Raw genomic sequence first — 12,607 nt, 5'->3', positions numbered from 1 at the left:
AACAAAAGATAAAATACTATCAGGTAATGTCCACAGAACTACTGGCGTAAGTATATACATTATATAATGCAATACACTGGAACTTTTCCCATAGTAAGGGGAACAATATTTTTAGAGCTAGCCATGAGATTCTATTAATATGGAGAGAAGCCACAAAACTAAAGCAATAGGAAGCATGATAAAGTAGAGATGCTACCAGCTGTATACTAAGAATCTGATTTTCTGAATCCAGACAAGTGTTTTGCATGAATACACAAATGAATGCTTGATACATGCACCACTGCATACGTGTGCCTGAATCATAGATGGGTAGATACCTATAGCAAGGCATGAGTTTTATTAAGTCTGTAAGAATACCTTCAGCAGTTGCACACATTTACTCAACTGCAATTTGAGAATTGCACACGGTTCTCTTTGCTGAGAGGGATTTGGGATTTAAGGACTCCTGAGGTCATATGCTAGGATGCACATAGACTGTGGACTTGAATTATGTTCTTATTTGTTAGGTAGGTAAGAATGGGGGTTGACTGTTCATAGTATCAAGAGGTCTTTTGATTTCCCCTTCACGGAGTCAGAGAATATCTGAAATTGGAAGGGATTTCCTCAAGTCATCTGTTTCATGCTCCTGCTCAAGCAGGGTTACCTACAGCACGTTGCCCAGGTCTATGTCCATATGGTTTCTGAATAGCTCAAAGGATGGAGACTCCACAGCCTCTGTGCAGTCTGTTCCAATGTTTGGTCACCCTTATACAGTGAGGATAAGTGTCACCCAGTAAAAAAGTTTTTCCTTAGGTTCAGGAAGAACCACCTGTGTTCCAGCTTGTACCCATTGCCTCCTGTCCTGTCACTGTACCACTGAATAAAGCCTGGCTTGGTCTTCGTTACACCTTCTCTTCAGATATTTGGACACATTGATGAGATCCCACCTGAGCATTCTTTTTACTAGGCCAAACAGCTTTTCTATCAGCCTTTCCCTCAGCCTTTCATCAAAGGGGAGATGCTTCTGTTCCTTAATCATCTTTGGGGCCTTTGAGGCCCTGGACTCTTTCCAGGAGTCTTTCCTGGACTCTTTCTCTTTACTGGGGAGCCCAGAACTGGACACAGTACTCCAGGTGTGGTCTCACTCATGCTGAGTAGAGGGGTAGGATCACCTCCCTCAGTCTGCTAGCAGAATTCCTTCTGGTACAGTGGAGGACACCATTCCTTTGCAACAAGAACACACTGATGGGTCATGTTCAATTTGCCTACCAGGATCCCCAGGTTCTTTTCTGCAAAACTATTTACCAGCTAGTTGGCCCCCAGCATATACTACAGGTTGATGAGGTTGTATGAGGTTGTTCCTCTGCAAGTGTAGGATTTGCTCTTCCCCTTATTGACCTGTACTGGTCTGGCAAGGATGGAGTTAACTTTCCCTGCAGCAGCCCATACAGTGCTGTGCTCAGCACTTGTAGTTAGAATAGCCCTGGTATCACTCCAGTTTTTTTTCTACTGCTGAGCAGTGCTGGCACAGCACCCAGACACCCTCCAAACCCCCCAGAACCAGTAGGCTGGGGGTGGGCAAGAAGTGGGGAGGGGACATCACCAGGGCAGCTGACCTAAACCGACCAAAGGGATATTCCATACCGTATGGTGTCACACTAAGCAATACAAGGGGGGAAAGGGGAAGGAATGTGTGTGTGTGTGGAGGGCTCTCATTATGATGACATCTGTCCTCCCCTACAACCACTACGCGTACTGAGGCCCTGCTTCCCAGGAAATGGCTGAACATTGCTTGTTGATGGGAAGTAGAAAATATTTTTTTTTCCTATCTCTGTGCTTCCGCACAGCCTTTTTTTTTTTTTTGTCCTCTTCCTTTTCCCTTTAATTAAGGATAATTATATCCTTATCTCAACCCATGAGCCTTATTTTCTTTCCAGCATGCTGCCTTCTTCCCTCACTCTTCTTTTGAGGAGGGGGAGTGACAGAACGGTTGTGGTGGAGTTTGGCTGCCCAGCTGGGTAAAACCACCACATGACCTCATGTAATTCCTGTCAGCTCACTTGTCCAGCCTGTTGAGGTCCATTTGTGGTCTGTCGGCCTGTCCTTCCAGTTTTGTGTTGTCAGCAAACCTCCTGAGGGTACACTCTGCCCCATCATAGAGATTATTAATGAAGACATTGAACTGTACTGAACCCAATATTGACCCCTGGGGTACACTGCTAGTTACTGGCTTCCAGCTAGACTTTGAACCACTGATCACCACTGTCTGGGCCTGGCTGTTCAATCCACCTCACTGTCTGCTCAGACAGCCCATATTTCATCAGCTTTTCTATGAGGATCTTATGTGAAACAGTGTTGAAATCCTTACTGAGGTCAAGGTAGGCAATATCCTCTGCTTTCTTCTCATCTACCAAACCAGTCATTTCATTCTTTATCAGGCTGGTAAAGCATGACTTACACTTTGTGGATCCATCCTGACTATTCCCAATCACCTTCTTGTCTTTCATATGCCTGGAAATGGTTTCCAGGATTAGCTGCTTCATTGCTTTCCCAAGGACTGAGGTAAGGCTGGCTGACCTGTAGTTCCCTGGGTCCTCTTTGTCCTTTTTGAAGATAGGAATTCTTTTCAATTTGTTTGATGTATAAGTCACTTGAATAAGGGAAGAAATATTTCAGGGCTATGAATGACAACAACTTCCATCAGCTGCTTGAGCAAGACAACTAAGCAGGGGTGAACATAGGGTTCAGACACTTGAATTTTGTCGTCTGTTGCCTTTTTAGATGTGCTAGGGTCTCATGCCTGATATCCAGCTGCTTCATCAAAAGATCTGTGTCTCATATGGGTCTTATGTCATAACAGCTAGTCCCAAACAATTATTCTAGGGTCAAAATGGTACAAAATCCTCACAGTTAGGCATTTGAAACACTCTCCAGGTGTCTACCAAGTTATTATCTTTCTGAGCTCCCCAGAAGATGTGAAGTTGCACTACTTTACAGACTAGACTACATGCGCAGCTCATAAAAATGAACATTATGGTGTAACACCCTCTTCTATGATTTTCTTTCCATTAAGCTGCTTCTTTATGTCAGTCACATAGGAATTTTCTCTTCGAATAGTATATGATTATATTATTATCATAAGGTTTACAATTCTCTACAGTTTCTAAGAATTACTGTGCATCGAGTATGCTACCTTCAAATCATATTTCAATTTTTTCAATATTGTACTATGATACAAAATCTCTATATTCCAATGGTATTTCATTTAGATAATCCCATCTGTTATAAGTCTCACCTTGTCAAACATATTTCAAATTTCTCCAGCAATTTTGTACTGCCAGTTTTGCTGACTAATAAAGATGTTAATTTGCCATGAGTTATCATGCTTTTGCTATTATAGGTAGCAATTTCATACACATTGCACAGTGTTATTAAAATCTTCACAATGATAGCTTTTTGTTGAATTAGGCTTAAAATGATAATATGCTGCCATTTTAGGCTTTAAAAATGTAAGTGTTCTTAATAATTGTATTGTGTGTTGAATTTATAGCAATTTATTTCAATTTAGCAACTCACCTAGCCAAAAAAAAACATACAATAAAATCACCATGCAGAAAAGAAGAAGCACATCTGGATTCAAGTTACCATTTTGCTACTGTGTCAGCTTTATCTGAAGTTTCCTTATGTGGTTGTAGCTTTTACCTTGTACCTACCTCTCTTGTACGTTTATAAAAAGCAGAGTGGAGAAGCAGCATCAAGAATGTTAAATGAGGAAAAATCAGTAATGGCAAAATGACCATTCATTGAAAACTCCAAATTAGAGCTGTGCATGTAGTGAAAGTGACAGAGAGTAGCAGGCAGTGCTGAAATGTACACGTCAAGGTTATACTCTGACAGCTCTGACAAGCAGCACCAGCCAGAACTCCCATCAATCAGGAATTCTCACCAGAGGTTGCAAGTATTGAATTCATTTTGTGAAGTAATCACTATTTGCTAGCCAGTAGAATGAAATTGTCTCATTTGTTTTTAGATACAACCTCACCTGATCTTTGAACCTAAGGCTTCTGTTGTTGCTAATAATATCTGTTACTTGTACTCTGCTAACACCCAATTGTAGCAGACCCATTTGTAGTAAATGCTCTGCAAATACGCTGCTGGAAACAACCCTTGCACAAAATAGCCTGCAGCCTAATTCGATATTAATTCGATTGGTGCATATGATAAACGAGGGAGGAAGAGAGAGCTTGAATTTTACTATTAACTAAAGTAATACATTATTCAAACAGGTGAAAGGTAAAAGAAAAGTCACTTCAATCTATAAACTTGTGAATAATGGTTACTGAAAGGAAGTACGCAATGTAGTCAGAAAAGTTATGGAAGTTAAGCTCATAGAAACTGAAAAAAAAACCCCTTCTCATCAACAGTGTTCAGAGAGCTTGTTGATGTTGCAGAAATCACCATAATCTCAGTGTAAATGTTTTTGAGATGAAAAAAGTATCTGTATGATGAACCATCTGTTACATGATTTGATACCTTTCTGGACATTACTTCTCTGGACAGCATTCTGCATCTGTTCAGTATTTGCTTTTACACTTCTTCCCAAAACACTTTTACATATGCATTTAAGTAGTCTTAGAAGCTGAGAAACTGTAATTAAAGGGTTAGGTGTGTGTTATGTAAGAATTATGATGTTATAACACTCTGAGAATTTTTGAGTATAATCAATATGTTTTCATGTCTGCTTTTTTTGACATCCAGCATAGCTCAGCTCTGACCAGATAGACTGAGTAGATCACTTTTAACTGTAATGATATAAACTAAAATATATACCCTATCTTCACCACTCACTGTTGGGTTTGGCATAACTACAGTGCTGTTTTGTTATTACAGTACGAGGTGGACTCTACCATGAGATGTCAAATTCTTTGTTGTCTTCAATCTGCTTTAGTTTGCCAGACCAAATCTAACTTAAAGCAGTATCTAGACTAGTTGTGAAGATCAGTGTCTCAGCAATATAAGGAGTTTCCCCAAATCTGTGGCGATTACTGGAGTTTTATAGTGTGAATTTTTCTTGCAGCTCACAGAAGGAAGCTAGAAGCATGATGACTGTGACCTTCCAGCCTTTCATTCCCTGAAACCAGGTCCTGTGCTACCTTTACATGGCAAGACTTATGCTGCAGGGATAACCAGGTAGATCCGATAGCCACACAGCAGCTCTAATATTTGGGCATATGTGGAAGTTAATGTGTATTTTTGGCAGGATTAGCACTTGGTAGAATATCTAAATTGAGATCTGAGGATGCTGATGAAATTAAACAAATGTGGTTTTCCTCTATTTCAGTAGGACAATTGCAATTATACACAGTACTTCTCTCTTTGTAGAATATACAGAGCTTATACACATCTAGTTTTCCTTGAACAAGGCCTCTTTCTCCAGCTCTAAGTCATGTGGATGATGTTGAAAGACTTCATATGTTCACCCATGATTTCTTGGCATCTTCACTGCTCTGACCAAGCTATGTAATATCTAGAAATTATCAAATTGCCAACTTCTGAGTGTTATAGCTCAGTCTTAATATGCTTATGCATGCAGGATGGGCTGAACATATTGCATGTGCATGTTATTAATTGAAATCCTGAACTGAAGTTTAGAAAAATCTAGAGTTCTTCAAGCACAGCAGAGCCATCAGAACACATCTGTATCAGAACATTATGTGGATGAAGCACTGCAGGGACAACAATGCTGTTAAACTGTGATTATTCCTGATTAATCAAGGAAGATGATGAATAAGGACAGTTAAAGTGAAGATGTAGAAAGGGATGCTGCTGCTCTGCCATTGTCAGAATTTCAAGGCTTCTACTGAATGACTATTTGAAATACCAAACAGGAGTGAAGCAACTTTTCTGTGTTCCTCCTTTTTAGAGTAAGCTCATACTGGGGTATTTCCTTTATTCTTTGACAATGGTATACAGAGTGTATGCAGAATAGACACAGTTTTAAATTCCTGCAATGTACCAGCTAATCAAAGATCTTATGTATCCACTTTCTTGGCAGGTGAACTGCAGCAAATTAGCTCTCAAAATAAGTGGATACTCCTACTCAACTGCAAACTCAAGTTCATGTGTAGTACACCATGGTGACCTGGAGAGCTACAACTGGGATGGTGATATTAAAAGCAAATTTTTTTTTCTCTCTCTCTTTTTTTTTTTTTTTTTGTCTGTCACTGATAAACTAGGCAGCACTAAACAAGTCACGATTGATCATTTTTCTGAAATTACCTCATCTATATGAGGCCACTGTGTAATATACTGGCAAAAATTATACCCACATGAATATTTATGTGTGTATGTAGAAACTAAATAAAAAATAAAAAAAAAAAGATTATAGTAATGACAAAAATAAATAAATTTAATAAATGAATTATACATAGACTGCAAATATTAAGAATATTAACCTATGTACAGAACCCTATGTACAAAACCTTTTTTTTTTTTTTTTTTTTTAAGGAGAAAATAACCTTTCTCTTATTATGTTAAGGAAATTGCTGTGATGATTTTTAGCAAATTAATTTAGCCATAACCCCTTTACTATGTTTGCTCTCCCAAAGACACGTAGGTGCCACAAGTTTTGTTCTGACACCAGACATGAGGTAGCAACATAAGAGGAATCTCTATGTATGTATGTGTATGCAAATATATATATTTACAAAAATAAACATGGCATTTAAAAAGAAGTGTCTGTAGCACCTCTGTATCCTGCTAGCATGAAATTAAAAGGTAAACCAGAATGACTTCTTGCAGATTCTTCCAAACTCTTTCTTCTTTCTACTCATTATCTTTAAATTTCCTGTAAAATGTAATTCAAATTAGAGTATTTTACTTCTCCTCAGGCTAGGCTTCTTCCTAGATCTTCAGTAAATAATTCCTTAGGAGCAGATAGAGTCTAGAAGAGCAGTTAATAGAGGTCTTAATTACCAGGCAAAAATTAATCTTTTCAAGCTTTGATGCTGTGAGTAACTGGAAGCTGTTTCATCTGCATTAAATTTGCATGACTTCCTACTGCCTTCTTCAAGCCCTTTTCTCTTGCAGCCTGTGCTTCTGCTTTCCTTCGAAATTTCATATAGATTGCCAAGGTATGGTCCTACCATTGCATTAATAGTGTTCTTGTTACTTATGAGTCCAGCCATCTCTGGGTAGTGCAGAAAAACTTTAAAATACCAGAATATTAGTAACAATAGTGAACAACAGTGCAATTTATTTATTTATTTATTTATTTATTTATTTATTTTAAGCTGAGTTAAGAGCAAAATGGATACTAACTGCCTACAAAATATAGCCAAATAAAACTAATTAGAGTTTTCCTAAGGAAAGTTCTGAGGCCTGGTTCCTCCATATATATAGTGTTGTTCCTTCCAACTGTTGTAGAAAGGGAAGGCTAAGGGAAGGCACAGATAATGCTCTTCAGACCAGTAGTGTACATGGGGAATAATATAATTGTTAATATCTCATTGTTTTACAAGCTGAAAAATCAGTCTGGCCTTTGGTGCAATAACTCATTTTACAAACATTGAGGCAGACAGCTACAGAGGTGAGCCAGTCCATAGTCAGAGCTTGGCAGGGCATCATGGTACAGGAATTGGCACAATGAGTATTTGGTTTGGCTATGTCATGAGCCCCTAGACGGGAGAAGGATTTATCCTCTCCCCACTGCCCCAGGATGTCCTACATGCTATTGTTCCATTCAAGACTCAATGTTTGAAAGACATGCTCATTGTAATTTTTCAAATACAGTATTGGCGAATGAGCTTTGCAGTGTGGCACATATCCCACTCTTCTCATGCTTATTTCCTAACTAAATTGTTTTGTTCTGCACAACCTATTGTTTTCTTCTTTTCATTTTTCTTCAAAACAAATTATGTTGCATTTATAAAAGTGGTATTTTTGAAATGAAAAACAATTAACCTCATATTTGCTCTAGGGTTTACAGGATAACATACATCCTGCTGTATGTCAACAGATGGCTCTCATTTGGATACATATGCAGCACACTGGAGCTGGACATCCTGCTTTCTCAGTAAAATTAAAAAACTTGCCTTTTATATTTGAAATGGAAACAGCAGTTGTGATTGTTAGTGTATTGACAAGATTCATGAGAAAAGAGTAGAATAACTTTATCAAAAACTGTAGGGGCACAGATTAAAGCTAGATTGTCCTGGGTTTCCTCTCCAGGTCAAAAGAAGAAAAGAAGGGGGTAAGACATCTTGTGTGTGTGTAATTTTTACACAGAGCCATCCGTGATGACTGCAAGTTGATTGCTCAGAATTAATGCCACCGCTACAGATAATAGCTAACACTACCTCACCATCACACAAGGAATGACTGCACATCGCACCTGTTCAGAAGGTGGCAAACTTACCATTCTGATTTACTTTTATGCTCTATTCAGGTTTCTGCTGTAGCTTAGTCTTTTCTCATAATTACACAGTGCAAGCCAAGGCTAGAAGTGACAACCATGAACATTGGCATGACTCAGAGAAGGGGAATGAAGCATGAAAGACAATCAAAATAGCCCTTGCATTTAGAGTGGAACAATTTTTGCATGGCAATGAGTTCACTTGGTGGAAAATGATGTAACTGGAGACTGAAATCAGGCATAGATATGGCATGTGTGTTTGTTCCCAGAAATCCAGTAGAAACAATACAAGAGAAGTTTTTCTAAAGAACAAAACATTTTTTTGATTTTTTTTAAAATTAAAATATTTCATTATAGAAATATAAAAGCATTTAAGCAACATTTACAAAATTGAAATTCTTTTAATTTTAATTTTGAATGACCTATGTATTTCAGAATTACATGTGTAAACTAGAAAAGAGGAAGACGAAGTCTAAAAATCCCCCAAGTAAGCCAAGGCTGACCTCAAATAAATTTCCTTTTTTTTTTTTTTTTTTTTTTGTATTTGTTTCACCATCAGCTTATAAAAATATGTATTTCAGTGTCCCCCTCTCCCAAACTTTCACAGATTTCTTAGTTTAACTCAAATAAAAAGTCCACTTTTACCAGTAGTATTTTTGCTGATTTGGTACCGGGACTGAAATGTCTGCAATATTATCAAGAATTAATCTTGTGCACCAATACAACAAAACGTCTTTCATCAGCAAACTGCCAAATACTTCATCCGGTTTTGGGGAAAAATTTTAAGAGCAGAAGTTTGTTTTCACACTTTTTGACTCAAAGGGAAAAGGAAACCATTGTTGCCAGCTCCATTTTAACAGAACATACCTAAGCTAGCTGTTACTTCATAACAAGATGGAGTAACATGGTAATCCTTGGCAGCCCTGCACTGAGATACACCTCAGCTTTCTCTCCCTGCTGATTACATCCTATGCCGGTTATAATTTTCTATTTTGCAGTTATACAAACGTATCCTCTTTTTAAAAAACTGGTAGCAAATAATATCTGCTTACAGTGCTGATGAGCAGTTAGGAGTATGCAATTAGTTATGATCTGCATTAAAAATAGAAGAGCTCAAGCATTTCTAGTAGAAGATAAACTACCTGCTTCATATGTGCAAAATAGTCCTAGAAGCTCAGAGAGATCATATATGCTTTAAATTTGTCAAAGGTACACCATGATTGCTAATTTTTTATTATTTTTTTTTAGTGGAGGAACTAGTCCTCTAAACTCTGTATGGGACTATGCCTATGTCTAGAGAATGCTTCCGTAAAAAAGCCTTAGTGATTTTTTGAGAGAACAGGGGGACTTGATTAATTGCGGAATGTGATTTTTTCCCCTCTGTTTTTATTGTAGATCTTCCCAGATCTTCCCCTCTCCACATTGAAGGTCTACTGGTTACCATTCTCCAGGTAGTCCAATTAAGATCACAAGCGTCCAGCATCTACCTCCAGCATCTACCAGATCATGCTGGAGATTCAGGAGAGGCCTTTATCTCTGTCCTCCACAGCCTCAACTTAGCTCTGATTGAAAATATGCCCAAAATTCTGGATATTTCTAAGGACTTCTGCTGTGTTTTATTGAAAAATTCAAGGTAAAGGTTATTTACAAAATCCATGTTCGTGCCATTTTTAAAATTTCCTATCACAAAACAATGAATTCTTTTAATTTTTTATAAACTTAAGTTCTTATTTTGAGACAATAATGCCTCCTTTTAGTATTCTCCTAAACCAAACATTCTAGATTAATATCTTCTTCCATGCTCCTCCTTGCAACTTAATACAAAATGCAAAATGACATACAGTGAATCCCACTGTAATATAAATCATATCTTTGAGCTTTTTTTTTTAAAATTATTATTATTTTAACTATTATTGGTACTGTTTTGCTCCTTCCTTTGCACTCAATGGGTTAATGGAATTCACCTGTGTCATATTTTGTTCCAAAATTCTTAGTTTTCGTTGAAGAAAAATGTTGTTCTAACACTTTTACTTGTAAAGCAAACCTTAAAAACACAGCAAATTTTAAGGAACTTCATTTTCTTAGAATCTGCAACAATCTAAATCCAAGTGTGAACAATCTTCATGCTAAATGAGAGTTACTAATCTTCTCAGTGTTAATCTTTGCCTTAAGAACAAGCAACTAGGTATGATTACTGCCTGCTGATGTTTTTGTGTAACAAATCTATGACATATTATGGACTTGTCAGTGCAAAAATACATAACTAGATGGAGGCTGAAAAATTATACTGCTCTTTCTGCGATGTATTTTACTAGAAAATTAAGTAATAGAGGAGCTAGTATATTAGTCTTTACTGGTCTCTAACTAGGTTTAAACAAATCATTAAAAATTATCTGATATTTTCATGATGTCACTAATAATAATAATAATAAAAAAGACCACAACATTGACATTAGCACTTCCCTTATGCATTTAACTTCTTGTTTTACTCTGCAGAATTTCTGATGGAAGTGTGGTAGCAGAATGTGAAAGCTATAGGTGACTATGAAAATTATAAACCATTGTCAGTTTTTGCACTTTGTTTTATTTTTAATTAAAAAAAATAAAACAAGGGAGTTACCAATATAGAAAAATTGTCTAAGGGAAAAAAAGAGATTTCTTAAATACTTTCCTTATGCTATGATCTTCATAGGATTTTTGTTTGCAGTTTTGTATCTTCTCAGATGAAATTATATTTAAATGTGTATCAGCTCCAGAAATTCCACTTCAAATTTAGTTATAAAACTTCATTCCATGGTCTTATTTATTTATTTATTTATTTATTTATTTATGTAGAATAACATCTTTCTGTTGAGTAACATACCAAATTATCATCTTGTTTGTGGCAAACATGGAATCTCTGTCTCAAAAAGGAGATGTTTCCTCTGAACCCCATGGGATGAGAGGAATGCTGACTTTACAGCACAGTGGACTGCCTGGACTCATTTTAGCCTCAGCATCACTCTTGCTGAGACACTTACCACTTTTTTTTTTTTTTTTTTTTTAAGGGACTACATTCTTTAACAATTTTAAAGTGAAGATTTTGCTCACATTTTATAATGTCTGGATTCAATGGAACTTGAAAGGTGTAAGTGATCCCTAACTTTGACATATAACACATTTTGGACACTGACTTTTTCACAATGTCTTTGTTTTATGAAAATTATAACATGGTTCCTGCCATTGCCTTCAGTAAGGTTTCTACATATAAATAGAACATTTTAAGGCATAATAAACTGTAGATTTATGGTGCTTATTATCTGAGAAACTTCTGTATTTATTTATACTATATTCATTTTGATATGAAGAAAAATAATTTTTAATCTTACTTTGCATATTTAGGAAAACAAAAGCAGGCTACAGATGTATTTACTGTAATTTCTTAAAAGGTGCATATTTTTACTTCACGTACTACAAAATGTTGGGAAATCATAACAAGTTTCTGGCACAATCTCATCCTTGTGATAGAAAACATTTTTATACAAACAGAAGATTCCTCTGATACATATTTTGTGTGTGTGTGTGTGTTTCTTTTCTTTCAGTTTAAGTAGACTGTGTGGTTAGATGCAGCTTTTCAAAGTAAACAAATCATGAAAATGTTAACTAGCACTTTGAGTTTCCTTTTTGAATTCTGAGAATTGTGTGATAAATCCATGTCCAAAATGGAAAGACAGTCAGGCAGACTCAAAGGCTCGCATTCTTTTCCTAATTGAAAAGAGGTGCTCTGTCTTGCCTATGAGGAGACAGAGGACTACAATGATTTATAATGTGTCAATACCTCTTTCAGGCATCTACAATAAGGTTTTCATTCTGTTTTTGATTCCAGACTAACCAGGTTAAACCACATTTTATACCTTTTGCTTTAGTGTATATCAGGTACATACTACATTGTTCCTGCCTACAGAGGTAGGAATCCTCCAGAAAACTGTATAATACTCCCAGCTTTGAAAGTGATTGCTTTTGTTCACTTCTGCTTGTAGGCCACACACAAAACTAACCAACCAACCAACAAACCACCATCACCAAAAAACAAGAAAAAATCCTTCCATTGTAACATAAACTCTCATCATACTTTGGACATTTATGTTACCTTTGCTGAAATATGCCCTGACACAGAAGTAAATCTTGCTACAAAGTGGAGCTGTAGTTGAAAAATAAAATAATAAAAGATAAACC

General features: G+C 36.7%; 1 long non-coding RNA gene across 1 annotated transcript in view; it reads left to right on the top strand.

Moving 5' to 3' along the window:
* Positions 1-10,313, top strand: part of LOC310893005 — a 90,550-nt gene extending 80,237 nt beyond the window's left edge. The window contains exons 5-8 of the long non-coding RNA XR_014578641.1: positions 5,057-5,169; positions 6,035-6,143; positions 8,209-8,382; positions 9,788-10,313. This is a non-coding gene — a long non-coding RNA (uncharacterized lncRNA). The remainder of the gene's footprint in view (positions 1-5,056; positions 5,170-6,034; positions 6,144-8,208; positions 8,383-9,787) is intronic.
* The last annotated feature ends 2,294 nt before the right edge of the window (positions 10,314-12,607 follow it).

This window comes from Anser anser (genome assembly GCF_964211835.1).
Source record: "Anser anser genome assembly, chromosome: 1".
In the NCBI taxonomy this organism is placed as follows: domain Eukaryota; kingdom Metazoa; phylum Chordata; class Aves; order Anseriformes; family Anatidae; genus Anser; species Anser anser.
This window is presented reverse-complemented; position numbering and strand designations above follow the sequence as displayed.